Source organism: Tenrec ecaudatus, chromosome 1, assembly GCF_050624435.1.
Source record: "Tenrec ecaudatus isolate mTenEca1 chromosome 1, mTenEca1.hap1, whole genome shotgun sequence".
Taxonomy (NCBI): Eukaryota; Metazoa; Chordata; class Mammalia; order Afrosoricida; family Tenrecidae; genus Tenrec; species Tenrec ecaudatus.
In genome coordinates, this window is record NC_134530.1 from 216074832 (window position 1) to 216100956 (window position 26125).

Consider the following 26125-nt stretch of genomic DNA (forward strand, 5'->3'; position numbering starts at 1 on the left):
GGTAAAATGCATAGATTTGCAACAACTTTTATAAACTATTTCAGGTAGGCCTATAAAAGTGCTGAACATGTCGTGGGTGTTCAGGTATATATATTTGAGATGAACTTATTTGTCACTAAAGACAAAAATATTTATTCAATGAATAAATCACACAGAATTTAAAGTGAAAAGAGTATTGGATTGTACTTCTGAAAGACATATATCATAATTTAAAATGACAGGTGCATAAACTGACTTTCCAAAAGAATCACAACAATAAATATTAATAAGATAGTTGTATCTTTTATGTTGGCTCCTCCTGAGTGTTCGGTGACTTCCAGGTCGTTGAGAAAAGAGTAAACCTCCTTCTCTGCACCCTTTCTTCTTTGGAGGTACATTTTGAATATATTTATGCTTTCATTGTTGGTCATAGTTGTGGGTGGTGTGGTGCTGAATGTGTTTATTAACATATATTTTTAACTGAAGTGATTAAATTGAAGATTTCATTGAAACACTATCCTAGAGTATTTGAGTGGGCTCAATGTAATGACAAGTGTATAAAAAAAGAGGCAGAGGGATATTTGACAGAAACTAGAGAGAAGGGAGATACACAGAGGATAGAGCGATGTGCAGACAAAGCAGAGGTGGGAGTGGTGTAGCCATAAGCCATGGATTGCAGGCAACCACTAGAAGCTGGGAGAGGCTAAGATCAGATGGTCCCCTAGAGCTTCCAGAGAGAATGGCACCTTCATTTCTGACCAGCAATGCTAAATACAGATTTCTAGCCTTCAGAAGTGAGACCATAAATTTGCTTTGCTTTAAGACATTAAATTTGTAGTAGGTTGCTATGAATTGTACAGAAAACTAACACAGGTAATTAGTCCTCAACTAAGTCATTTTCTGATGTAAATTGTTACCTAATTTCAAATTAATATGTGTTTTCTCTTACTCTAGGCAGCATACACAATGACATTTAAGGTCGGGTCTACAATGAAGTCCACATCAGGATTGCAACAATAGTGAGTTCTGGTGTCTGATGGGGTCCAGTTCAAGCAGAAGTCCGCAGTCTGATGTCAGCATTTGACACTGCCCAAACTGACCACTGGGGAATGGGTGACCTGATAACTGGGATACCCTGCATGGGGCAACAGCATCTTCTAGTTTTACTAAATTTAAGCACATGCAGCATGAAGGGAAGAATTTAAATAAGCTTAAAATAATAGAAAAGTGGAATTTTCCTTCATTTATTGAAATCACTGATTCATATTAATAAGTAATTATTAACTTTGTTGGTTATACAACAATTCACCTAACAATATTATTTAAATTTTGTATGCAATATCCTTACATGATAAATATTTTAAAATAATAACTTTGGGGAGTCATTGTATCCACCACATTGAATAAATTGTGTAGCTCATTTGATCAAATTGTTGTTAACTTAGCCCCAAAAGATAAATCAATACCACCATGAGGTGTATTGCTATGCAAATACATGCATGCCCTGGAGTAAAGGAAAACACATGCCTCCTATAAAATTTGATGATAAGCCGAAAAATTTTCAAAATGAGGATAATAGCGGAGGTTTTGCTTATAAACCACAGATGTGGGATTGCTTTATATATATATATTTATATGTAACTATTTTAATGAATGTTTCTGTGGAGTACTGGACTCACTGAGGCTTTGGGGAAAGACCCAGATTGATGCCATTTGCTGACTTCCCTGGCATGATGCTTCCCGTGGGGTTGGTGGGATGCCCCTGACCCCTAGTTGGGAACACAAGTGCACAAGTTCTGCCAGGCTGAAGAGCATGTCCAGCCCCCTCCCATCCTGGCATAATGCTTCACATTTACACGGGTCTTTCAAAGCCTACACTTGAAATGTGCTTACTGGATGTAGTTTCTAATGAGTTTAATACATCAAGGTACCTATTTTTATGAGTAATTAGCTATGTGTTAAGTAAATAGTCTGCAGTGCCTCTATCCAAATAAAGCTCTTTAGGCATAATTCAATGGCAGGCCAACCCTATAACTAATCTTCTTTATAGACTGATTTTTGTTTATTTTTAATGAAAAGTTACCTACCTGAAATATGCTTACTCTTACATTTTTCATTTCAAGAAACATTAATTAAGTGCCTATTATATTCCGGGCAAGGAGCCCTGGTGGTATAGTAGTTAGTCACTCTGCTGGCTGATGAAAAGGCCTGACCATAGGCTCTTAGGTCAAAACCAAAGTAAATCAAACTCCCAGACACTGAGGTGATGCTGTGGCTTAGATACTGGGCTGCCAAACCCTGTGCAGGAGAAACCTAAACCTGCCTGCTTTGGTGTAGATTCAGAGGCTTAGAAACCTGAGATAAGGTTCAGAGAGCCAAAGAAACTCTAAGGGGTAGTTTAATTGTGTCTTACAAGAGCACTATGAGTCAACAGTCAACAAAATAAGCGCCCAACACTAGCACTGCAGTAAAATAGAGAAAGGTTGTGGCATAATAATAGGCTACACCAGAATTAAATGGGGGTGGGGAACGGGGATCACCTGGTTGTGCAGCGATTAAAGCACTCGACTGCTAACTGAAAGATCAGTAGTTTGAACTCATCAATCACACCATTGGAAGATGATGTGTCAGTAAAGATTAAACCTCAAACCAAACCCACTGTCATCCAGTCGATTCTGACTCATAGTGACCCTACATGACAGAGTAGTACTGATATGGAGGGTTTTCAATGCTGCAGATCTTTACTGAGGCACATTGCCTCATCTTTCCCTTATTTAGCAATTGGTAGGTTTGAACCAAAAACCTTGTGGCTAGCCTTCTAAGGACCTTAGCCACTGAATCACTAGGGCTCCTTCTAAGGCTTATACTTTTGGAAAGTCCTTATGACAATTCTCCTCTGTCCTATAGGGTCACTATGGTGCCCAGAGCCAGAACTGGCTGGACAGCAAAGGGTTTATATGGGATCCCTGGGTAAGGAGCGACTAATTTATAGGAAGGCTTAAGGAATGTCTTTCAGGGAGAGATATCGTTCAGTTAGGTCTGTAGACAGAATGATTTGAAGTTGCAAAAACAGGGGTAAGGTTGTATAAGGATTTAGAAAGGGTAGGGTGTGCTGGGTTAAGGATGAGATCTTTAAATCAGCTTTATTGATCTTATTTTAGGAAGATAGAACTGCTAGAAATATGGGTATCAAAATATGGGTGCAAGGAGAAGTTTTGATTAGGATGTGTGGCTTTTGAAGGCATTCCAGTCCATTGGGAGGCACTCTTCACAAAACTTTTTGTTGGTAAGTTCCAAAAGTCCAGAGAAAACCCTACTTTTATCAGAAGTTCTGGACTAGAGCGTTCCTGGGTACTATCGCATGATTGCCAATTTCATATTTGGAATTCAGTCATTATGTAATGATGCTATGTTAGTGGGTTAATTTTGATTAAACTGTTGATTAAATTACAACTGTATGTGTATAAGATAAAAAAAAATCAACATCCAGGAATACAGGAACTCCTCTGAACTGACAGGCACACCTCCTGGCTGCATACACTCACATGAAAACTTGCTTTGCATGTGAAACAGAATGTGCCTGACCTTGTTGAGTTCGTCTCTTTTTTTTCTTTTTTCTGCAAAAACAAAATGCAGTCATGGCCAATGTGGGTCAAAGTGGCCCAATTCAGTCAGCGCTCTGGAGAAATGGAGAAAACGAGTCAGGCTAAAATGTTCAGGAAAGGGATAAACAAACACTAATCCTTATCAACTTGTGTTAGTCTGGGTAGACTAGAGAAGAAAATTCATAGACACTCATATGTATATAACAAAGAGATTTATATACAAGAACAATTGAATATTGAGACAATGTCCCAGCCCAGTCCAGATCAAGCCCATAAATCCAATATTAGCCCATATGTCTAATAACAATCTATAAAGTCCTCTTCAGACTTATGAAATACATGCAATGATGCCGAATGTAGGAGGATCACAAGCCAGGGGGTTGGAAGTCTTGTGAATCCAGTGGCATTGTAAGCATCTCAATACAGGCACTGGTCTCTACGTGGCTTCTCTGGCTCCAGAGGTCTGTTTCCATTAGGGTAGATCCATGTGGCTTCTCCAGCTCCCAAGGCATAATGCCATGTGTCTTGACAGTAGAGCTCCTCCAAAGGAGTGAGCCAAGAGAGAGTGTGTCTCCCACCTCCAAGGAGGAAATACAGGAGTTCCCAGAATTCTCAGGGGGCCATGCCTACACATAGGTCTCATTGCTGTGACCTGATTGACAGACTAGACACCACCCCTTCACTCAATCCTCTTATGTCCCAAATTGACATTAGATCATGTAACTACCACACACGTTACCTGGCTCTTGGTACTCACTGGTGTGAAAGCTGTGGAGAAAAGCGTGATAAAGCAGCTTTATCAAGTGGACAGGGGAGCAGTGAGTGCATTGAAAAAAGGACAGAGGGACGCCAGTCACCTGTCACATCCCCTGGGCTTTGTTTCTCACCCCAATGGAGAAGGTGGAGAGGGACAACTCTGCTGGAGGGAAATGGCGAGAGCTGGAAACCGAGTGGTTGAAACAGCATCGGGGCCACTCTCAAATGCTGTACAGATGGACGGAGCGGCTGGTCGCCGAGAAGAGATGTGCAAGCCATTTGGAGGGAAGGACGTTGTATTAACAACAGGAGAAATGAGGCCATTTGTGATGCTTCTACCGCTCTCTAAAGTAGCATTCCGTTCATTTAGGGCCAAGGGGAAAGCAGGAGCCTTTCTTCTACCCAAAAAGAGCACTGGGGACGTTGAGACTCACCCTGTAATTATGATGAGCCCACTCCTGCAGACGTGCTGTAATAGAGCGTGCCCATTTGTAGAGTTCCTAAGGAAAAAATGGACTAATTTCAAGAACAATACTTCCAATAAGCAGGACTCTTGCTAAGACAATTGCTGCCAAATTCTTCCTGACCTATGGTCCCCCCACGCACGTGGGGGGAGAATTGTGCGCTATAGGCTTTTCATTGGAAAACTTTTGAAAGTCTTTCTTTTAAGGTGCTTATGAGAGAATGATCAACTTTTCAGTTAGTAGTCCTAGTGTGTCGGTCGTTTGTACCACCAGGGACCCTGAAAAATTCCCTTCCCCTGGACTAGATTTTTCTGCTCTCATAAAGATTGACCACTTCAAAAACCCAAAGGTGCAGTTTTCCTCTGTTTGATAGGGTCATTGTGAGTTAGAATTGATTCAAACTCAAAGCATTAGGGGTTATTAAGAACTTATGAGAGCCCTGATGGGGCAGTGGTTACATGCTGGGCTTTGATCCAGACGGCCAGCCATTTGAAATGACCAGCAGCTCTGTAGAGGAAAGACTGGGCAGTCCACACTTTCAGTACGCAATCCCCACACTGTGGTCACTATAAGTCAGCATTGGCTCAATGGCAGGGAGTTAAGGACATAGTCTGTAAGGGGAAAACAAATAATTTTTTCCCAAGTTTCTTAAGCTAGAGACCACTCTCTTCCATTCTTAAACTGACTATTCTATAAGTTTGTTTGACGCTGTCACTTTATAATAAAATGTGTCCACTTCTGATAGAACTACACATGTCTACTCCAAACATGGCCCACTAGACTTTTAAAATGCTGCTTATGCAAATGCGATCATATATCAGTGGGGAAATGAGTACTGTCCCAGAACTTAAGGATCCCAGTGTGTTGACAGTTCATGACTCTGCTTTCACTGTTATAGACACTAGTATTTATGAGACACTGTTGGGGGTCCTTGTATGTCTACATACTGAGGAAACTCCTAGATAGCATCCCGGATATGTTTGCACATTTAATCCATCATGATAACAAAGCATAGCTGAAAGAGCCATTGAAGGAAGAGCTTGGGGACTCAAGACCATTCATAAGCAAGAAGAAAGGGAGGAACATCCTAATATAGGAATAGGAAGGGGGAGTGTTTAGAAGTACACAGCCTTTCACAGCTTAGGTAGTGAAGCAGAATTTGATCTTTTGCCCAGAACATTCTAGTTAGGAAAAACAAAGAGAAAAATAGAAAGAGGAAAAATAAGGGTCTACTTATTTTTCCTACCCCATCTTCATATCTTCAACCTGAACTTTAAAAGTTGATGACATAATTGCCTCTGAGGACGGGGCCAGCGGTCCAGGTTAGGACACTACCCAACCGGGATCATTTTCGTCTAAGAGGCACACATTTCTCTTAATTAGAAATGCACTGTAATGCTCTCCAGTTGTCCATGTTTCACTTGAGCCAACTAGACTGATGTGGGACAATCTGGCTGCAGAGTGTCAGGGCTGATACAGTCGAAAGTGAAGGACTAAGCAGGTGACCTCTTGGTCTCTCACTGTTCTAGGTAGACTACTCACCCCATTCCAGGACCATTGAAAAGAAAAATGCATTCTTTACACCCAGAACATCCCTTCTGCGCGCAGAGTTATTTAGATTAATCAGATGACTCTGCACTGGGGTCTACCCTTTTTCTGTGAAGACAGAGATTGTATCTTAGAAAGCCCATGCAGATCTGGATATACAAACATTATTAATCCAACATATCTTTTATTTGTAATCAGCTATCCTTGTCTTCTATGAATACTATGAAATGAACTGGAGTTACCTGGTCTTCTGTACCCAGCCCTAGCTTTCTATGTTCTTCAGCTACCTGAGAACGCTACTCGCTCCTTAGCTACTTTGCAGAGCCTTTTCTCTCAAGATAAAGCAGTTAATGCAAATGTTTGCTGCAATTGCTTACATTAACATACTGGCACTAATACACTGCATTAATAGCATACCCTGACTAGTGCAAAGGTTTATTATAGTTGCCTGTTAATGGCTCAAGTCCATCCAGAGGCACCTTGGAAAAAAGACCAAGAAATTCAGAAATTCAATCATTTAAAATCCTTTGGAACACAGTTCTTCTCTGACACATATAGAGTCGATGACGAGTTGAAAACTGGTTGACGGCAAATGATTGGTTGGTTCCACTTTTAGATAATTTGTTATTTGAGTACTTTGATGAGTCTAAATAGGACTTATCACATTAGGTATTTTCAATTATTTTTTGGTTATAATCTAATATTTTCCAATATCCCATTAAAAACATTTATACTCAAGTAAATTGCAAGGGAGTTTGATGGTGGACTTTGGTATTGTTTATTATATATATATATAAATCATGGCTTATAATGATTATATAGATAAAATCACTAAAATAACATGTTTAAAAGCTATATCATCAACATTTAAGAATTTCTTTTTTAGTACAGCTGAAAATAGTTATTTCAAATTGATTTAGTGATTGAAAAATTGCATTCTAGAAAAAAAATCTGATGTTTAATATGTAGTAAGATTTCAGTAGTGTTTTGTAATGTTCAAGTTACCCTTTGCTGGGATTTTTAAAATCATATTTTCCAGATCCTGAGAATGGGCTTTGGGCTCCCACTGTCATCCATAGCCTTGCAAAAAATGAGTGTTCACCATTCAAACTCTTATACCATTCCCTCCTTTGGATTTAGATATTATCATTCTCAATCATTGTCTAGTGTACTTCTTCAATGTGGGTTCGGTTGGCATCACACTCAGCTGGGTGCTTGTTCAAAGATAAGCTTTTAAGACCCCAGGCAATGTCCTTTCTAATAATAGCAAGACTCCATGTAGTTTCTTCACCACATTTTACCACAGCACCCATATCTTCAGGGAGAGGGCAAGCATCAAGCAGGGCCGTCTAAGAGAAATGAATTGTTCACATGCGGTCTCTTGAGGGTCAGAGTGAGGAAGGTTGTAGACAGATGAGCTGATGATGGCTGATACAAGAAGAAAGTGTTTTCTAATGTTGATTTTGGAGATGATTGTATAGCTCTTATTAATATGACTAACTTATGTAATTTTATGGTAAATGAAATACATGCTAAAATTATTTAGGAGAACAATTTTTGCTTCAAAATGGTTGCATTTTACATGTTATCCTAAACACTGAACTAATGCTTTATTTATGTTACCAAAAGCCAATGGATGTCTATATCAATATAGATGAGGATATATCATGTAATAATAGATCATGGTAATTTACTAGAATAACACATGATTTTCATATTCACATTTGATGAATTCAGTTTTTCCAGAAATTTGCATGAATAAATGTTTCTCCTATAAGTCTAGTAATAGTAACTCCAATAAAAATAAGTTAAGCATAGACTGAAATTCAAAAAGTAGTGTCCATCAATTATTTCAAAATTAATTATTTAATAACGGCTTTCTCAAATATGCATTTATTTTATATTTACATTTTAGATAAGAATCACACTAGCCAGTATAGAGTATGAGTGGTTTTACAACAGATATTTCATTTTCTAGGGATTCTAGTCACTTGGCATAGACATCTGACTGAGTGAATTCATTAATCACAGTTTTATTGACATACATATATTAAATTATCTTGGAAGAGGAGGACACTGTGAAGGCTCCTTGCTGTGTAGTCATGTGATTCCTTCAGCATCGCTTCAGTTTGCCCAAGAGTATCACTCTATGTTTTCCAATAATTGGATCTCATCCAGTTAATGTATGACCCCTTTTAGCCCTTATAATATCTGTACCTTAATGAGCCAGGAAAGGGTGGGGGAGGCAAAAATAAGCTGTTGAAACTCTGTCACGTAGTAACTGTCCCTCGATGATGAAGTAGTTATATTTAATAGGTAGCGTCACTATCTCGTGATATGAGACATTCGCTGGGAGGTGATACTTCTGGAGAATCGCTGCCTTTATTTGCTCTTCTGTCCACATCAGAATAGAAATCACAGGTTTCATGAGGTGGGCGATGAGGAAGGGTCTTACAGTACAGATTGATTCTTGGACCCAAGTGTTTCCATCTTCTGTGTCAATGAAATATGGTAGAGTATAAGTACATATGGATTGATTTAAACGACTTGGACATCTAGGTATGCATTTTATGAAATTAGACATTTGTTTTAGAGGTGAAAACATTACACATTAATGGGATCAGCATGAATAATACTCGAGCATGTTCATGTAATTTCCATGAAGGGCAATGCAGCAAAAAAAATCTTGTAGAATGAAATAAAGAACTTTTTGATATATTAGCTTTCCGTTGGGCACAAAGCACTGTGACAATGACTCTTAGGAAAAGTGTGTGCTTTCGGAGTCTCTTCCATCCTGGCCTATGGTCACTCTGCAAAGGGCTGCAGGATATCATTTAAAAGGAATCGGAACCCATATTGCATTAAGAAAAGAAAACAAATTTCCTTGTGTTTTAAATTCGTTCAAATTTTTCGTGTCAAAAGAATTTCACAACGGTAGCAATGCCCAAAGGTCCTGCGTTGTATTGAAGGGAGAAGAAGACGGGCTCCTCTCAATTTAGACCTTGAACTCCTATCATTTGCTGGCATTTCGACAGACATTTCCTATCATGTAAGTCTTCAACCAAATACAATGCCTTCATAAGTTATATGTTGGTAATTATTTAGGCTACAAGAGTAGATCTTAGATTTGTTAAGTCTAGCGAGTGTGACTTAGCAGCAGAGAGTCGATACCTGGATGTTACGGCTTTCCAAGGCAGGCCTGGGAACCGAAGGCATTACCGGGGTGACTGGCTACCTGTGTTGAAGTGTTGACCACTTCACGTACACAGTGGGCACACAGAAAATTGGAATCTTCAACTAGATCGCTTATTTCTCCCCTAACAAATCAAACGATAAGAAATGTGAGAAGCGAAATGACATGGTGATAAGAATTCTCTTTTGTGTTGTTCTGTTTCCATCAGCAGCTGAAGCTGTTTGGCGCACTATTGGCTGAGCTTAAGGAAAGGACGCTAACTTAATAAGTTCACTGTCCTTAGGATGCCTGGCCAGTTGGTTTAATTTTCTTTGAGTTGGTGCCTTGTCACGTCTTCCCTCCTGAATTAATTGTAGTACTCAGTAGATTTTGAATCATCTAGAGAAAAGTGCTACATTTAAATAGAAATCCTGCTGTGTTTAATTGCTTGTGCCTCTGGGGAAGCAGCACACTGGGTGTGCTTTCTTCTTTTGCATGGAGCATGGAGCAAAGGAAAGCAATGACAAAGGTGCCATGGAGTAAACCAATTAGTAAGGTATGCTGAGCTGAGGGAAGGCACAATGCAGAGTTAGGGGGGAGCAGGGAGAGAGGAAGAAGACTGGATACATTTCTAGGTATATTCCAAAGATTCTATAAAACATATGTCCTGTTTTCTCATGTGGAAGGATGCAGAACTAAGTGCTGAGCAGGTAGAGTGGGAGCGGGGCTAACTTTCTGAAACAGAAAAATCAGGGAGGAATAGATGAAGTGGCTGAAGGGGGCACAGCGTTCGGTTTGCGCGGGTGATTTTGTAGCTGTATACTAGGCATTTATGTAAGGCCCCTGATTGCCTAGTGGTTATGGCTTTGGCTGCTAGCTGTATGGTCAGCAGTTAGAAGCCAAGAGGCACTCCTGTGGAGGAAAACGAGGTTTTCTTCTTGTTAAAAATTACAGTCTCAGAAATGTACAAGGGCAGTTTTACCTTGTCCTAGAGGGTAGTTTTGAGTCAGAATCAACTGGATGGCAGTGAGTTTGTTGGTTTTGTTTGGCGTTTATTCAGGCCTTTGTGTGAGACATATGACTATAGTGCTTTGAATTCTCTTTGCTGAAGAAACATTTGAGAACTCTGTGTCAATATAACATGATAAACTACAGGGGAAAAAAGGAAAAAAATCACCTAGGAGAGTTTTGCGAAAAAGGCAATTAAAACAAAAACTAACAAAAATTTTAAAACGTTAACATGCAGTTTTTCTTATAGGAATTTTAGCAGAGAGAGAGGAACACAAAATGTGTCCAAGAGTTCGAAGAAAAGAGTTGGACCTCTTATCTGCACAGTTCTTAATGGCTCCCTGAAGTTCAAGTAGATTCGAAGGTTTAAGACATAGGTTGGCAAGACTAGGCAGTTTGAAAAATGTAGAAGTCTAAGTTCTGCAATAAAGTATGGTCCATGTAGAGGGCTATGCACAAGGAAGCCTGATCTAACTGTGGGTGGTTGGAATTCTACACACACACACACACACACACACACACACACACACACACACACAGTAAAACAAGAGCAGGCCAACAAACCAACGTGCAACAAAAATCAGCAATTGGTTGTAATTGGTGGAGCAAAGTAAGAGAATATTTTGAGATCTTGAAATGCGCCATCTAATGACTCATGGATAGCTACAGATGTCTCACCATCAACATCATTTCTTTCGGGTGGATGCCCTCTGCGCCAGAGTAGAACTCCACTCCAGAGGATTCTCAGTGGCTGCTTGGGGGAAGGTAGATCATCAGGCATGTCATCTGACCCAAACTCCCAAGGTTTGGCCAGTAACTGCTTACGGTAACCCTTTACTCCCTCCACAACACAAGGAGTTAATCCTGGAGAAATCACTTCCTCTGGTTAGGACATAATCTGTGCCCAGAAAACCAGCCAGTTACTGGCTCACAGTCAGCAGGTTGGAATTTAAAGGCTGGCGAATGGTGTCATTGTCCCCTCTGAAGTTTACCCTGGCCTGTTGAACTTGCCATTTACCAAAGCAGGCATTGCCTTCCTCTCTGGCTCATTGTCCTCTCTTCCCGTCCTTTGGCCATGAATGTTTCTTTCCCCTTCTCGCCACAAAGCACCCAACTAGTCAGTTCACACGGCGCAGCTGCAGCCTTTCTTAGGGTTTGCCTTTATATTTACGGTAAAATCCACACTCCAGCACTTCTTCATACTCAGCTCTCTCTGCTGCTTTCTCTCCATAGCTTACCTCTCCTTCTTCGCTTTCAATAAACCGACTTTTCATAGACTTAGACGACTCAGCTCACCTTGCCCAGGTGCACGTGAAGCACACCTGGTTCCATATCCAGTTTCAAGATACGTGTCATGTTCTAGAATTCCCTTTAAACACGCTGTTTAAAACATGCCCCCTTCATGAGGTCCTTAACTCATTTTGTTTGTTTTCCTTCCTCCGAAATGAGTAATTATTAATTTCCTATTGCTTGCTTACTTATTACATTTCTGCCTGATGGGTAGAACATAAACTTCATAAGGGCACAGATGATGACTTTGGGGTTCATTATTATTTCTCCAGAATTATTAACGTGATCTTGGCATTTTAGATGCTTACTAGAGGAATGAGTGAACACTTGAATAAATGAGTAAGTTAATTAATAAACAGAAAAATAACATTGCTCCTTAACATCTGTTATTTTTAGAGCAAGAACACAAGTCTCATCAGCAACAATACAGAGTTTCAGGCAATAAACCCATTTCTGCACTGTGTGAGACTACAAAATGTTGTTCAAATTGTACTCCAAAATAAAATGCCCTTATTACATCTGCCCTTAGATTCTGATGTTTCAGATTCTTGATTTCCAACCCTTTTTTTTTTTAATCTTTCTAGATTTTGAATTAGGTTGGTGTGCGTAATGATCACATTCGTACCGTAATTTTGCTTCTGTTTTCATACTCACCAGGTCCGGGGATGGAGAGAAAGGCCCTCATGGTGATGTTACACCGCTGTGGCCTCAACAAGGACCCCAGCATCGGAACCATGCAGCATCGGAACCAAGGTGAGGCTGTGGCAGGACCTGTCAGTGTTTTGTTCTGCGAGCAGAGTCGCTGTGGGTCAGAACTGATTTGATAGTGTCTAACAGCAGCAACAACAACACCATGTCCAATCCATAATGGAACACTAATTTGTTTACTCCATATTGGGGTGATTATGGTTTCACAATTTAGTTAATTACTCTATCAGAACTTAGAAAACATCATCGCTCCCTTTATTCTGATGGCCTCTTGAGAATTCTCTGGTTTGAAAGTCAAACTAATCTTAACTCTTTTCATTTTGGCAAAAATGGGCTTTGAAACTATCAATGATGCTTGTTGACATTTGCCATTGAGTTGACTCTAGTGTGGGGTGGCTCCACTTCAAGTACTCCATGTTGGACAATGTTCTGTGATGGTCAGAGGGTTTTCATCGACTGATTGCTGAAGCAGCGAGCCTGGCTTCCTCCCCAGTCTGTCTCACACTTGAAAGTCTACAGCAACTTGTCCAAAATAGGTGATCTTTCTAGGGTTGTGAAACATGTGAGTTTTAAAGCAATTCTATCAATCCATAGGCCAGGTAAGGATGGAATGGGGTATAAAATTGGAGAAGAGGATGAGAGGCAGCGATGCATACTTGAAAAAAATGTTAAATTTTATCCTTTTTGATAAGCAATGAAGAAACATTAAAGAGTAGGAACTAGGGGAGACTTAATTGCTTTGAAAATGTCTGCTGTTTGGATAGACTCTTGTTTTTGGAGTAGGAAAATGTTGAAGCAATTTAGCTCAGGATAAAATTTTTCTTTACTCTGGGGGAATAAAATAAGCATGCACAAAACGACAAGCACAACTAGAAATTGTGATTATATTGTTTACATAAGTATAAATAATGGTTCCTATAATACTTCACAAATAAAAGGTCAAATATTTAATTATTAATTATAAAGGCAAAGCTATAAATGTTGTACCAGGTCATGTAGTTGGCAGTAGCTGTGACATCATGCCTTGAGTATCCAGACAAAGCACATGGAACTGCTGTGGGGTAGGGGGGAAGCACACACACAAAAACCTGGCTTCCATTTGTAACTATATATTTGTGTATATCTAGGAGCTCCAACACACTGTAACGCTAAGTCACACAAGAGAAATTGTGTGGATGCTGAACCTAAAATGCACTGTCTGAACTCCTGCCCTCCTTGAAAAGAACTGGAAGAATTGGCTGATTGATGTAGTCAAACCTCTCAAGAATCACAGGAGAATGAATTCTGGGGAAGGAAGGGAGACATAAACTTAAATTGAGCTTCAGGCATCATCTTTGATGAACTTGCCAGAAAATTGGGATACAGTGGTTAACACACAAACGGTTGTGAGTGGTTCTAAGTATTTGCTAGTTTGATTTGATGAAAAAGTTACCTGCACTCAATGCAGTTGAGATTCCATCAGTGTATTTTTATAAGGCAGAGAAAAAATACAAAAACAATAGAAGCCTTGTACTCTTCATACCTTGTCCCCAGGCTGTAATTACATTTTAAAAAGTTATATGTACATTCTCTATCATTTTTGTGATGTAATTTTGTTGATAGTTTATATAAGCTAGAGATTTTAACAGACCTCATAGTTGATTTCAATATAAGTGATATGTGTGTAAAAGAGGACTTTATATCAATGCGCACTTGGACATTAAGAAAACATCCCAGCCCAGTCCAGGTTGAGTCAAGTCTGATGCCACCCCATATGTTGTTCATAGTCCATAAAGTCCTCTTTAGACTCACACACCCATGCAATGATGCTATATGCAGGAAGATCACAGGTCAGGGGATGGAAAGTTTTGTAAATCCAGAGGTGGTGGAAGCACATCAGTGCTGGTGTGGGTCTTCACGTGGCTCCTACAGCTCCAGGGCTCTAGTGTAGCTCCATGTGTCTTGTCCTCAGAAATACCAAGAAGAGAGTCTATGTGTCCTACCTGCAGGGAGGTATTTATCTCTGTAGCACCTCCAAATGAGGTCATCAAGTTGCAACCTGAGTGACAGGCTACACTCCACCCCTTCACTCTTAAGAGTCTCACATTGGCACCAGGTTTTGTAACTACCACCCTGATAAAGGTGAAGGTCTGCAGGCTTCAGTATGGATTATAACTCAATATAAACCCTTACAACTAGACCAATAGTGAACATCATGATATTGGAAAAATTAAAGTTGTCAAGGACAACTGGGATCCATAATCTATGCTCATGGCAGTCAAGAAACCAAACCACTTATTACATTGGACAGATGTGTGCCACAGGCCTCTTTAATGTGTTGAAGAATGAGCATAGCATTTTGAAGACTAAGGCATGGCATTTTAATAGCCTCACATGTATGTGAAAGTTGAGCAATAAATAAGAAAGGCAGAAGAAGCATTAATGGGTATGAGTTATGGTGTTGGTGAAGAATATTGAAAGCACTGTGAACTGCCAGAAGAAAGGTAGTCAGGAGGCTCCTTAGAATTGAATATGATGAGACTTAATGTTAGTAATATGAATAGGATGCCATGTTTTATAAAGTAGAGCAGTGGAAAAGCAGAAGACCCCTTCAGATGATGGATTCACATAGTTCTATGGCAGTGGCCTGAAATATGATAATGATTGTCAGGATGGGGCAGGACCGAACAGTGTTTTGTTTTGTTGAACATAAGGTCTTCATGAGTTGGACTTGTTTCAACAGCAACTAACAATAACATGTGTGTTAGTCCAGTTTGACTAGAGAAACAAATCCAGGGAGACTCATATGTGTATAAGGAAAAGCTTTATATAAAAGAACAATTGTACATTGAAAAAGCATCCCACTCCAGTCCAGATCAAGTCCATTAGTCTGATATTGGCTCATATGTCTGATACCAATCTATAAGTTCCTCTTCAGATTTACTCAACAGATGCAATGATGCCGAATGTAGGGAGATCACAGACCAGTGGTGATGGAAGCATCTCAGCTCTGGTGTCAGGCTCTGGCTCCATCAATGTGACTCTATGTAACTTGTCAAGAGGAATGTCCTGCAGAGAGAGGAGTGTGTATCTTGCCTTCATGGAGGAAGACAAGAGTTTTCAGAATCCTCAGGAGAAGGCTATGCCCACACGGAGGCACCATTGACTATGATCTGATTGACAGGCTAGACTCCATCCCCTTCACAAGTTGACAGGAGCTTATGTAACTGCCACAACACGTAAGATCTAAAAAGCTCTGATAGCATAATGGTTAAGTTAACCCAACCAATGACCCCCCAGGAACCAAACTTGACAATATTTTTTCCAGAAGGATAACCGTTGAGAAACCCTGTGGCAGTTATATTTTGTCCCAATGGTTGGAATTGGACCCTAGGACATGAGCAGTATAACAAGCTGTCTCAGCAGCTTCAGAAGAGTGGTCACCTTTGTATCTTAGTATTTCCCAGATTTCTCTGCAAAGGATCTGTGATATATTGACTTAGTTTTCTCATGTTTTTACTCCTCTTTTGCTTATAAGAGGAACATACTTGCCTTTCCCACTAAGATAGGTGATTTGTGTTGGCCAATCTAATGGGATTGGATGAGGCTCACTCCATGCAGGTACTTCCCAGAAGCCAGTCAGTACTATCAGGCTTGTGTCCTCAAACATGCCCCAGACAAGAGCTATTCCTTCAGCCTGATTCCCAGTCTGGAACGAACCCACAGGCTGAAGCAAAGACACAGCAGATGATCTATGGCTTCCATGTGCAGTGACAATAAGAAATCACGGAGATTGGGGGCCTTTTGATAATGCAGCACGACCTCTTGCAATTGAATTAATAAAATTCCCTATGCCACCATGGTACGTGAATTGGTGCCTCTCCAGCCTGGATCATAAACCAACCTAGTGACCGGGAAACTGGAAGCTCTTTGAAATCTTGTGCTGTGTAAAATATGAAGTCGTTTCGCATCTGGGTCTACATATGTTTCTTTTTAGGTGAACACCATTTAAAAATATTTGCAGTGAGGTAATGCTCCCTTCTAGGGAGGTGTCAAAACACAGGTAGAGGTAGCTCCGCACAGCACTTGTGAAAATCACAACTCTGAGACTGTGTTTTACAAAATTACATTTCCTTATCCTTTGGTAAATAGTCTATACTCACAATATTTAAAATAGCCTATTAAAATGGTAACCTTAAATATTATAATATTGTATAATATAAAACCAGTAAGATAGCAGAATTTAGCATATGCATATAGTAAATACTTAGTTTATATACCTAAACAGTTCAGTGAAAAAGAACTCAGTAGTCCTGTATACATGGACCTCATGTCACATGGAACGACATCAGGAGAGTAAGGTGTGGGGGAGGGGCAAAGTGGCATGATGTTTTTGCAAAAACCTAGCCCACTGAGATGGCTGCATGAGCAGGTACATTGTCCTAGGGACAAAACTAGTCCCCCATCTGCCACAAATCAGGCCTTTTTTGTCACACACTGTTACGCAATCTTTTCAGAACTTCTAAATAGAAAGCTTGATTAACAGTTTGACCCAGTGGAACAAAATCCAAGTGTACTACGAGTCGACAGTTTCTTCTGTTCAAGAAGTTGACAGACGTCCAGAAAGGTTTGTCATCAATCGACATTTCACCCTTTTTGGAAGAAGAAAATCACTTGTGCACTTGAGTTTTTCCCATCGTGCTGTCCTTGTCAGCTGGATTCAACATCACAACAATTTCTGCGGCATTTTTCCCGAGCAGGGAACAAAATCTCACAGCTGCGTGCTATGCTCTTAAAAGAGGTTCTAGTGAAACTGCGTTTAGAAAAAATTACTCTGACCCAACAGAATCCTCCCAGGCGACACTACTGGGTGCAGGGAGTGAGCTGTTTGATGCTCACACTGTGGGGGAAATGCGTACTGAGAGCCCGTCCCAGTGGAGCTTTCCCCGTTTTTGGTTATTGGTGGGTATCCCGCGTACAAGTGTTCTTAAGCCAGAGACATATTTAAGGTGTGGCAGGTCGGCCCTGAGGGCCACACAAAAGGAGGGCGTTGCTGAGCACTATCTATCAAGCGTCTCAGTTTCCATCACCAGCTGAGACTATTCACCATGTTAAAATGAATGCCTGCAAACTTAAAAGCTTCACTGAGAGAGGCAGCCTGTGATCTTGCTCTGCTGGGTGTAGAAAGCAACCGAAAACAAAACAACTTTGAGCACATCAGACCGATTTCATCAATGAAAGCAAGGAAGTTGTGGTTGCAATTTCTACTTCGTGCCACCATCTGTTAAGTAAACGATTAACCAGCTTGACTTTTATTTTTGAGTTGATGTTATGGTAAAGTTATCTAAAAGAAGGAGATAAGATATTTGAACAGGGGTACCATTTAAATGTCCGCCATAATGATGAGATTGAAGCTAATTTAGGGACTCAGATGCTCTTCTAAAGATTAGCTCGAACAGTCCTTGCCGTGATTTGGAGACCATAGGTGGAGGGTGGATTGTCAGTAAACATCTAAGTTCAAGGTAGCTGTGCTTTAGTGAAGGAAGAAAGTGGTAGCAGAAGAATGAGAGTAGACATGGGTGGATTCCAACAGATTTTTTGGACTCTTAAGCATATTTTTTAATTTAACTTTTATGTAGGGGGAGGGTTTTAAATGGGCTCAATGGAGAATGTATTGGAGGGGCCCAGAGTAGTAAGCGGAATGATGTTTTGGGGGCATTCAGGTGGAGCAGAGGTGATAATTGCTTGCAGTGGAGGGCAGCATTGGAGAAAGAGCAGAATGGGTGCATTTGGAGCATGTTTAATGAATCAGCCAGTCAGGACTTGCTAGTGGGTTCGAAGTATGGTTTGAAGCAAAGGAGACAGGCATCATGAATGACTCTTAAACTTTAGATCTGAGCGATCAAGTAGATAGTGAAAGCTCTTATGTTCTTTAGGAGGAGGACAATTTGGGAAGAAGTGTGCTTGATGGAATTCCATTTTAGCCCACCTGATGGTGTGTGCAGAAACCCTGGTAGTTTAGTGGTTATGCTTTGGGCTTCAATGGTTGGCAGTTCAAAACCACCAGCAGCTCTGTGGGAGAAAGATTGGACTTTCTATTCTCATAAAAATTTACAGTATGGGAAACACTCAGGCAGTAGCTATGAGTCATTATTGACATGAGGACAGTGAGTTTGATGGTTAGAGCTGTTTTATGCACGAAGGAAATTTAGCTTTCTGTCTTTTATAATTGGATGGATGATGGTACCATTTACTGAAGTAGGAAGAATATAAAGGAAGCAGACTTGGTTCTGATCCTAAATGTGTGAGGCTACCAGATCTTTATTTTCAGTGGACACTTATGAGCTATTTGAGAAGAACCAAAACTAAACTCATTGCCATCAAATAAATTTTGACTCATAGATGCTGAATATAATTTTGAGATGTCTGCATATTTGGCATGTAAAGGAAAGATCTAGACTTCATTCATATTATTTGAATTGAAGACAATGACTGCCCTCACCTCAAGAAGGAATGTAGGAAGACAAGAAACCTATTAATAAGTTAGCAATATCTGTGGCTTCACAAAACAAACCATAAAACACAGTTCTATTCTCATATTATTTATCTTCCAGCGAAAAACCATAAAATGAACTAGAAACCAAAAAGAAAATCAAAGAAGTGACTTCATCTAACACCAAACTCATGTCATCCCACAGTGACTGTGGGGCAGAGCAGAATTGTCTCAGGGGGTTTCCAAGATTGTAAGCTGCCACATCTGTCTCCTGAGGAGCGATTGGAGGACTTAAAACACCAAACTGCAGTGAACACGCCGTGCTTTTTATTGTGCCATCAGGACTCCCAATACACTATAAGGATTTTAAATAGATGCCAGCTTGTTTGAATTGCATACTAGTATGTGGAATCATTTATTTTTCAACTCATATGTACCATTTTGGAATATTTTAGATGCTTTTCAGAATCCAGGTCATTGAAATTACCTGCTGCTTTAGAACACCATTGGTCCGTTTTCAATAGGAACACTGGGTGGTAATCAGTGTGTTGAATGATTTCATTCACTACCAACCAAGATCTCTGCTGAACATGGCTTATTAGTATTCCCATGTTCTGTGCATGTGCTCCTTCCGCAACCTTTAGAAAGTTAAAAACGACACTGCCAGTCTGGTTTTCATCCAGAATTATGAATGAAAATTAGTCTCCAGCAATTAGATGCATCTGCAGGCAAAAGCTCATCAGTTGATATTTTTGACTGCCTCCTGTTGCGGATCATGGAGATGCCAGTGTCAGTTTTGTGACAGTTGACACAGTGAAGGTCTTCGTGGATATTGGCATATCAGAACCTGGTCTCTAGTTCATGGATGTCAATGGTATGTAGCATTAGCAATGGTGACCAGGACTCTTCTCCCAGAGTCTAGTCGGTCTGGTTCAGGGTTCTTGATCGCTGCATTATGGTCATAGTAGTGGACTCAAATCAATAGTTGCAACCACAACCTCTTTATTTCCTACCTTCACGGTTGTGTCGAAGTAGAGTACTCCTGGTAGCTGTAAGAGGGGACTTCAAAAAGTCTGATCTGGTTTTCAACATTTTTTGTTTGTTCATATTGGTGTTTATCTCAGATGTGTTATATCATTGGGGGGGGTCACCTTTCTGAATTTTTGTTATGTGTCTTTTCCTGTTTCAATCTATGAAACCTAGGATTGATGAGCCTCTACTAGGGAGAGCAAGGAGGGTAAGGATTTATTGCAGTTGGGAGGGGGCTGCAGTTGGAAGGGGCATGAAAGGGAGCTGCTGTTGAGGAGTTCAAGAAAGGAAAATGGAAAGATGCTCCCAGGGAGAAAGATGAGGCTGTCAGCTGCCATAACTAGAGTCTCAGGCTCTAGGTAGGGCCTCTCTGTGAGTTGAAATGGGTTTGAAATACTTGTGATGGTTGGAGTTTCTGTCAGTTGGACACTCCTGGTCAAATGTAGAGGGAGAGCCCTAGCCAATCAGCCTGTACCCTGAGCAGAGCTGCGCTCTCTGGGGCCCTTTCGCCTTCTCCTGGAGCTGTATCTTTCTCCGGAGGAGTTCGCCTCCGGTTGTATTGTTTGCTGATTCCAGGCACCATCACCAGTCTTCAGACTGGATTCATTTACCTAAGTATCCACCAGAATGTGTCCCCAGACTGTGTCTTTCTGCTTCCTTGCGATGCTGCCTGCTTGCCATCTTCCACAGCTACGTGAGTCACGGAAACCTTCGGCTCACACTGACCAATGGCTGTGTAAAAGTAGAGTTCTCCTGGTAAGCCATTCCTTGATATGAATCTCTATGTGTATAGAGATTCATACAGGTCGCACTGGTTTTGCTTCTCTGGAGAACCCAACTTAATAAGTATTGAGCCACCTGGCTGTGAGGTCTTTACCAACCACTGTGATCTCGTGTGAGTGGCCTCTCCCATCCAAGTGATTTGCTGCATTGTCTTTGCCTTGTGTAAGACTTAATAAAGGAGTCTTTATCAAATATATTTAAATTTAGGATGGTTTTATTCCTGAAAGTCTAACCCTGCATGCACCCAAAATCTCTCCGTTTCTTAAACAAGATCCATTATCTCTGGGTGGGTTTTAATAAAAATTAACCACTCTACAGCTGTTGCTAAGAAGTTCGGATGGAGCAGCCGGTTAAGCATTGATATGATAACCAAAAATTGATAGTTGGAAACTACCAGTCCCTCTTCAGGAGGAAAATGAAGCTGTCTGCTTACATAAAGATTCATAGCCTCAGAAACCCTGCGGAGCAGTTCCACTCTGTTCTAGAGTCACCTGCGTTGGAATCAACCTCACGGCATTGGGCAGTAGCTAGACTGCTGGTAGAGGAGGTATGTAGAATCATCACTGACTTTAGTATAGTTTATCCATTTGTCAAAAACAGCAACAGCAGCAACAACAAGCCAGTTTGATGGAGTTGGGGATTATGCATTGGACCACATATGAAAGATCAGCAACTCTAACCCACGAGCTACTTTGTGGGAGAAATATGAGGCTTTATACCTTTATAAAAATTTAGGAACATGCATTACATACAAAGTATTAGAAAATTACTTGGGTTAATCATAGGGATGTAAGTACTGTGCCTTTGCACCAGATTAAGCAGAGGTGAAACAGGTTTTTAAAACATTATATTCTCAAAAAATATAATTCTGCTTTATTTATAAAACCATGCATATTCTTTCTTTTCCTTGACCCTATTCTAGCTCCAAAATTTATGTTTTCATAGCTTTTTCCCATGAAGAAATAAATATTCTTCAAATTAAAAAAAATTATTACCTTGGAAATGGATGCAAGCTAGTTATAAACCAAAATCCACTCAATTGCATTAGGTTTGGGTGATGCTTTGATTTTTTGAATAACATTTAATAGATAAATTCTATTTTCTAAATCAACAATTGCTTCTCTTATTAAAGGAAAATAATAATGTCCCATGTTTGAATTGGAAGCTACTGTTCCTGGTGGTGCTGCTTGGTAAGCACTGTCCTTACTGCTAAGATTGATGGTTCAGACTCCCCAGGCACTCCACAGATGGAGGACGAGGCTGTCTGCTCCTGTAAAGATGTGCAAAGCCTTGGAAATCCTATTTAAGGACTCAATGGCAGTTTTTAAAATCCATTTGTATTATTATGGGTCTATCATGAGAAATACAGCTAAATTTAATACTAGTGCCTAATTTCAAAATTTATGAGATAATTCTTGAGTTTAAAAATGACTTGCAGTTATGCTTAACAATCCACAGATTGTGCTTAATGTTCTCATCCATTATACTCAAATTGAAATAATTTATTTCCAAAAGCATTTTATTAGCAGAGAATGGAAGAGGAGGTCCATTTATGTAACTCAACTCAAATTAAAATGGTCAGGTCTATTCTATTAGCGGAAACAAGGTACCTTCTTGAAGACACAAGCATCTCCCTTTTCTGGATGACCAATTCCACATAATTATGACGTATGGTATTTCAATATGACAGCCTAGTAAAATGTACTTTCTGACTTTGTGATAAAGACCCAGAATGTTTTCAGCTCATGTCCTTTATCTTTTCCTGTTATATTTCACAAAATATTGAAAATATACGAAGGAAAGCACTTCATGGCCTTCAAAGGTTAAGTTTATCATTCTTTTATGAAAGAATTAAATTGTTTTTCAGTCCATAAGAACAGTGCCAGGAATATATTAGGTGATCAATCTTTATGTGCTGAATGGTTTAAGAGATGCTAAACAGAGCAAAACGAAGCCCTTTTGAAAAATCACGCAGGATGAGGCAGCCCCTAAATTTGAAATATAGCACAATCGTTCTTGAGCAGACATGAAAAGGGAGGCAAAGAACTGTGTGGCACGGTAGCTAAAGCTGACTGCTAACTGTTAGTGAGCGAGTGAGTGGTTCAAAGCAGATATGGCAGTGTACTTCCAACAGAGTTGAAGACCTTGATACTCGACATGGGAAGCTCCTCTCAGCCCCATAGAGTCCCGACGAGTTGGAATGCTCACAAGTTCACTTCCAGGGAGGATGCATGTCCTGTGTGGGGCAGACAGGCAATGTGTTTGACTCGTCATCCATGACGGGTGGTCCCCGTCCACTCCTTGGCACCTTGTAAGAAAGACTTGCTGATCTGCACCTGAAGTTGGGTCACTGTAAGCTCTATGGAGTACAATTGTACTCGGACACACGTGGTTTCATCATAAGCCAGAATTGACTCCATACAAACTGTTTGGTTCTCTCTTGTTTTGGGTATAATGAAAATGACCAGGACTAAGTTTTAAAAATGCACAAAATGTCTTTTGTTCCTGGACATGTTCCTGACTGGCTGTTTTACATTACAAATGAGAGAAAACTCGCAGCTCAAATTTTTGCAAAATAGGGGTAACAAAAGTTTTTATCTTGAATTTGATGATAAAGATTAATAGGTCATGACAAGTGGCCCCTCCAGGGGGCGATGCAAGTATCATATGGATTTTAACTGAGAATGTTCAAACCCAGAACATTTAAATGTTAATTTTTAAAAAGGAAATGGCGTAAAACTTTTCCAGCAGGCCTGGAGAGCACTTTGTCGCTGCCACATTGCTCGCACTTCTTTGAGGAACATGCTTTACCCCCATCACTCTTTTTGGAAGCAAATTAAAGTCAGCCCTCAGGTGAATCCATCCAGCAGTGTAATTCTCTGGCATGTGGATTCTTCAACCCCTGGACGTTAAAATAAAGCCATGTCCACATTGAATTCAAACTTACTTGAGTATTTTTTTCTCACATTTTAAAATTGTGCTAATGAAAGCTATAGTACATACTCGTGGTATCATATTTATGTAAATATATGTGCCAAATATGTTCATATACATATGTCATGACATGTGCTTTCTATGTAAGCTAGTGAATCATCAGAGAGGACGATGTCCTCTGAGGACAACTCATACTTATTGCCAATGGGTCATTTCAGACTCATAGTGGCCCAATAAGACAAGGGAGAATTATCCCTGCAGGTTTCTGATACTGTAACTCTATGGGACGAAAAAAATCCCATCTTTCTCCTATGGAGTGACTGGTAGTTTTGAACAGCCGGCCTTGTGGTTAGCAGCTCAATGCACAAACAGCAAGGCACTAGAAAGGACCATGTATGGCAAGTGTACATTTCTCTGTGGTGTGAAAAACTGGACATGAGGATGTAAGTTTGTTGGCTAACTTTCAACATGCTTTTAAAACCAATCCTCCAGTTTAACGTTACAAGAACTGCCCTGGAATGCTCTGTTGGATTTAGAAACTTCTTAATAATTTTGCAGGTCATCCAAAGATTATATATCAGAGCCTGAAACAACGCATCTGTTTGCTCTCATATCGTCCAAAGAGTTGCATTGGAATAATAAAAGAAAGGAGAGTGGCTTAATGTTTGGAATTTGATTCAAAGCATCTCATTAAGGCAAATGAGATATGCAAATGTTTAGTGCATAGGAACCACAATACAGTAGAGCAAAGTTAATTTACTCATATTTGTTTTCTAAACACACTTATTAAAATTAATTACACATGTAATTTATTTCATCTAATTCTCACAGCAACCCACTTCCCAGAGCATCAGGCTTTTCCTGACTCTAAACTTTTGAATATGAGCGGTTGGTTAAGGGAAGCTTAACAAGTTTTGTTTTTTTCTTTCAGGCACAAGCAAATATGACACAAGACACTGGAAACAATGAAAGAGCAAAGCACAGGACACGTGGCACTGAGTGAGTTTACTGTTTAATGAACTATTAAGAAGCAGTAAGGGTATAGTGACACACACTTTAGATACTGAAGACATTTAGAAAGCGCGCAATCAGCAGCTGAACTGATAATTACTCCTCACTGTTGTTCCTTGGTCGTCTATCACGGGTGGCTCGCTACATAAATATATGATCAATTGTGGAAAGATGGAACTGTTAGCAAGTGCAGGAAATAATCAGAAAAATGAAGAGTACAAATTAAGTTTTACTTTGTCAGAATTCAAGAAGTCAGTAGCAAAAATCATCATCTTGAGATGGTTCAACATCTGATTCTCAGGAAAACAAACACATATCTCCCCAAATGCCATGTTTAGGGCAGGGGTGGAGTAGGTTATTGGTACTCAGATGAAATTTAGACTAAGGAGGAAACATAGAAAAAAAACCCCCATAATTCTAAACTAATAGAAGTAAATATTTTCAAAGCAAACAAATTCACAACATGTATGACGGCACATACATGGTCTCAGCTGACCCCCAGGAGATGTGAATGTCTGGTGGATCAACATATCTCACACATGACTGAGAGTGCTAGCCAGTCCACAGAAAACACCGTGCTATGACTTGATACGCGATGAGACACAAAAGTAGCCTCTCACGTGAGTATGCTGACTGCACAGTGAGTTGCTCCAACCTGTTGAAAAGTTCATTATCATGTCAGGCCTACTCAAATGACTTTAAAATGACTCCCCTTTTGCCTTCAGGGGAACAGCATCGGGTATTTAATTAACATACATATCTTTTCTTCTTTGGTAGGATTGGCTGAGTGTATTCATTCATATTCATTCATGTTAAAATGTCGTAGTGATCCTTGCTCTGTTACTGGCACAGCAGAGGCAGATCTGCCCTGGTCAAGTTGTGAAACCTAAGCCAAGGGGCAGAGACGCCTGGCTGACGTCCGGGAATGGGCGGATTTGCCCTCTGGGTGTTTTCTAGTCCAGTCCAGTTGAATTTGTAATTAAAGCCAGGTAGTCATGTCAGTAAAACTCAGAAAGCCTGCTGGAATGTTTTTGTTTTGTTTTTTGTCATCAAGAAGATTTTCCTGGAAGTATTCTGTGGGAAAAATATGAACATTTTGAGTCAAAGATCAACTCTTTTGAGATGCATGCAAATGTGTATCCTATTTTGTTGGGTTGTTAACAGATTTCCTCTTACACAGGGAAATAAACAACAACAAAAATGTTATGACAGGAAAATATTTTTATTCCCAGTTAAACATTTTTTGGGAGATTAAAAATTAAGATGATCAAGAGTGAGATCTTTATATTAACAGCTAATGTAGGGATATAAGCTATAGTGATTTTAATAGGCCATAATTTATTATTATTTTTCTTATATAGCATCA